We start from the raw sequence: 5,000 nt of genomic DNA on the forward strand, positions 1-5,000 counted from the left end.
AGACGTCTCAGGAAATGGTCTTCAGTCCCGTGGAAAAGGCTAGCCATGTTAAGGGAATTAACAGAGAATAGAGAGTCACGGAGAAAAGGGATGCCAAAAAGGACGTGTCGTAGGACAGAGCACTAAAGAGAAAGAAAGAAAGAAAGAAAGAAAAAGAAAGAAAAAGAAAGGAAAAGAAAGAAAAAGAAAGGAAAAGAAAGAAAGAAAGAAAGAAAGAAAGGAATATATATATATATATGAATACACACAAATATATAAAACCATACGCATCATGCATATACGTACCCAGGCCCATATTTCCAATACGGAAATAAGTGACACATGCACAAGCAGTGATTGAAATAAAAAGAAATCAAATCCACGGCTTATGGATTAGGGATTTCAGGAAAAGAGGGTCGTGTGTGTCGCCCTTGGGATTATTGTATAATGGATGGGATTATGGATTAAGTGGCCCGCCCATATCGCTGGCACTTGGGTTAAAGTGTGTTTTTTTTTGGGGGGGAGGGTTACGAAAAGGGGAATTTTTTTCCTTTTGTTTTTCCTTTGTCCTTTTTTTTTTGTCTGTCTGTTTGTTTGGTTTTCGTGTTTGGTATCTCTGTCTTTCTGTTTGTTTCTTTCTTTGTCTCTTTCTCTGTTGCATTCTTGTTATCTCTCTTTATTTCTCTCTCTCTCTCTCTCTCTCTCTCTCGCTATATATATATATTTATATATATATATATATATATATATATATATATATATATATATATTATATATATATATTATATATATATATATATATATATATATATATATTATGTATATATATATATATATATGTGTGTGTGTGGTGTGTGTGTGTGTGTCTGTGTGTGTATGTGTGTGTGTCTTTCTCTCTATCTATCTATCTATCTATCTATCTCTATGTCTCTGGAATTAAGCTAAATTATTTATTTATTTATTTACCCCCCCTCTCTCTCTCTCTCTCTCTCTCTCTCTCTCTCTCTCTCTCTCTCTCCTCTCTCTCTCTCTCTCTCTCTCTCTCTCTCTCTCTCTCTCTCTCTCTCTCTCTCTCTCTCTCTCTCTCTCTCTCTCTCTCTCTCTCTCTCTCTTTCTCTCCGGAAAAAAAAATCTTCCGACTTCCTTGCATGTCTCACATTCACCCCATTTGCCTATCTATGCATGGTCAGATCTGTCCTTCTGTGTGTGTGTGTGTATGTGTATGTGTGTGTGCTTGTGTGTGTGCGTGTGTGTGTGTGTGTGTGTGTGTTTGTATGTGTGCTTTTATGTGTGTTTGTATATGTGTATGTGTGTGTGCTTGTGTGTGTGTATGTGTGTGTGTTTGTGTATGTGTGTCGTTTCGTAATGATGAGAAGAATGAAAATGTAAGGTACAAAAAAAATCATTAAAAAAAAATTAAAAACAACGAAGCTCAAATTTCATCATCCCTCCCCCTCACCCCCCCCCCATCTTATTCGTTCACCCTTTTTCCTTATCCTTCACCTTTATTCTAGTTCCCTTCAGCTTTCAACTTTACCCTTTCCATTACCCTTTCTCCTCACTCCTCACCCTTACTCCCTCCCTTTCACCCTTCACCCTTACTCCACCCCCTTCCCCTCACCCTTACTTTTTTCCCTTCATCCTCCCCCTCCTCTTCACCCTCACTCCTTCTCTTTCATCCTCACTCTCATCCCTCCCTCTTTCTCCTCACTCCTCGCCCTTACTTCCTCCCTTAATTACCTTAATCCTCACCCTTCACCCTTATCCCTTACCCTTTCTCCCTCACCCTTACTCTTACTCCCTCACCCTTACCTCTTACTCCCTCACCCTTACTCCCCCACCCTTGCCCCTTACCCTTTCTCCCTCACCCTTACCCCTTACTCCCCCACCCGCGCACACTATACACAGGTAAGCTGAATGGAGGTTAGGAGATTAACATAGGTATTCCAGAGGATTTCAAGGGATTTATGGATTTAAATATTTTTTTTCAGAGAGTTTTTTTGTTCGGTTTTGTAAAAAAAAAAAAATCTCATTGAAATTATACAGTAATAATACTGGTGTGCGTAGTGATGGTTTTTCTTTTATGTTCATTTTCATCATTTATTTATTTTTATTGTTATTGTCCTTCATGTTATCATTATAATTATTGCAGTTGTTATCATTATTGCTATTATTATCATTATCATTTTTATTATTATATATCTTATATACCATTATTATCAAATTATTGTTGTTGTTAAAATCTTCTTATGATTATTATTGTTATTTCATCATTCTTCTTACTATCATCATTAAAGTCGCTATCATTTTTATCATCATCATCATCATTATTATTGATATTTTTGTTTTTGTTGTCTATAAAATCATTCATATTATACTCATAATTGTCATTATGATCATTACTGGTATCATTGTTATCGTTATGATTATCAGCATTGTCATTGCTATTACTAGTTATATATTCATTATTAACGTTATTATCATTATCTTTATCTTATCATTATATTCTATTTATAACCACCATTGTTATCGCTATCATCATTATTGTCATCGTTATCATTATTATTATCGTTATCGTCATCATCGTTATCATACCATCATGATCTCCATTATCAACACCATTATCACTACTCTTACTATTGCTATTAATACCACCATTCTCATCACCACCATCACCCCCTCCCCTTCTCCCCCCCTCCAACAAGAAACCCTATACCCCCAAACCCCTCCTGTGCCTTCTCTTCCCCCTCCCCCCCACCCCACCCCACCCCCTGCCGTGCCCGAGTCAAGCATCTCGTGAACCCCTGTCGAGAGAGTGACACCTGTTTCAGTTCCTGTCAGAAGAGTGAGAGAGAATAGATATTTATGTGTGTATGGGGGGGAAGGGGAGGGTGGAGGGGGTGATTGTGTGTGTGTGTGTGGGGTGGGGAGGGGTTGGTGGGGTGGGTGTAGTGTGTGTAAGGTGTTTGTACGTGTTACTCTTTATGACCCTTATATCCGCCGCTTGTACCCGTTTCCTGTACCCACTCTCTAACCCACCCTGTGCACACCTCCTACCCGCCCCTTCCTGTAACAACAACCCTGTGCCCACCCCACCCAGCCCCCTTCGGTGCCAATTACCGTAAGGGGCAAGGCCGCCTCTTCCTGTGCGACCGTGCCACCTCCTACGCCGGCCCCCTCTTCCTTGGCCCACACCTTGCCACACCTCCTAACGGGCCCCCCGTGCCACCTTTGCCCACCTCTACCCGGCCCCTTCTGTGCCCACTTCCTACCCGCTCGTCGTGCCCAACGGGGCCAGATCCTACCGGGCCCCTGTCCGGGCCACCCTATTGCCGGAACCAGACCGGCCAAAAGGGGACCGTGCCACTTGTGCCCACCTCCTACCCGGGCCCACTTCCTGTGCCACCAAAAGCCCACCTACCGGTACCCGGAGGGCCCCTTCGTGCCCACGCCTTTGCCCAGCTCCTACCGGGCCCCACTTCCGTGGCCCAGATGGGACCACCCCAACGCCTTCCCTCTGCCGCACTCATGTGCCGACCCTACCGGACCCTTCCGGTAACCCACATTCGTTGTGCCCACCTGCTAGCCGAGGGACTTCCTCCTGTGCCCACCTCTTGCCCCGCCCTTCTCCTCTGCCCCTTTCCTGTGCCCCCCCTCCCCCCCTCCTGCGCCCACCCATGGTCACTCGTCAATTTGCGTTTAGTTTCAAAATATCGGCTACAGCTGCTTGGGCGGAAGAAGGGTATATAATAAGAATCCATTTTTAAATAATCAAATCAAGTCTTTTCTTTTCTTTTGTCATTTTGGTTTTTGGGGTTTATTTGGTTTTCCTCTCTCTTCTCTTTTCTTGTCTTGTCTTTTCCTTTTCTAGTCTTTTTCGGTTTTCTTTCCCGTCTTTATTTTCTTTATTTCTTGCTTTTATTTTTTTGTTAGTTTTTTCTCCTTACATGCAATCATTTCTTTATATATTCAGTGCTAATGTAGTATATATTAATGTATGTATGTTTGTATATATGTATATGTATATATATGTATATATCGACCTCTCTGTACACACGTACACACACACAAACACACACACAAACACACACACAAAACACACCACACACACACACCGACACACACACACAGACACACAACAAGCACACAGCAGCAAACACAGACACACACAGGCACACACACAAGTGCACACGACACACACACACACACACACACACACATAATCTACATTAAATACTTTTCTATTTTCCTTTCTCCTTCCTGGTCCTTCTTCGCACCGAAGGAAAGTAAAAGGAATGCACAACCGAGAACAAGAAATTAAGGACACGTAGCAAAATACTTTGTTGATTTTCCCGTTTCCACTCACTGGCTTAGAGGTTAACATTTGTCTTCTGACCGTACCTCCTCTTGATTAACTCAAAGGGAGAAGGGAGAAGAGGAGAAGGGAGAAGGGGAGAAGGGAGAAGGAGAAGGGATAAGGGGTAGAAGGAGAAGGGAGGGAGAGAGGGAGAGGAAAAAAAAAGGGAAGGAAAAAGGAGGAGAGAAGAGGGGAGGGGAAGGAAGGAGGAAAAGGAGAAGAAGGGAGAAATGGGAAGGAAGAGAGAAGGGAAGAAGGAAGGAAAGAGGAGGAAGGAGAGGGAGAACGGATAAGGAAAGGAAGGATAAGGGAGAAGCTGGAAAGGTGAACAGTAAAGGAGGTCAATGAGTGGATGACTTATTATTATTTGTATTTATGTATGGTATTTTGGGATTAAGGAAATAGGATAGTAATATAATTTATATTTAGGATAAGTATATTATATATTAATTTGAATTTGGAGTAAGGAAATCTTAAATGAGAATGTTATGTAATATGAAGTTTAATAGGGAACGCATAGGTTTTGAAGAGAAATAATATAAAGTACGATATACAAAGGAAAAATATTCTTTAGATGACTTCAATAAAGTTTCTAAATTTTGTACAAAATAAAGGGACAAACGATGAAATAACTAAGTTCGAATCTTAAAGAAATCTTCGAAAA

This window comes from Penaeus monodon, chromosome 13 (assembly GCF_015228065.2).
Source record: "Penaeus monodon isolate SGIC_2016 chromosome 13, NSTDA_Pmon_1, whole genome shotgun sequence".
Lineage (NCBI taxonomy): Eukaryota > Metazoa > Arthropoda > Malacostraca > Decapoda > Penaeidae > Penaeus > Penaeus monodon.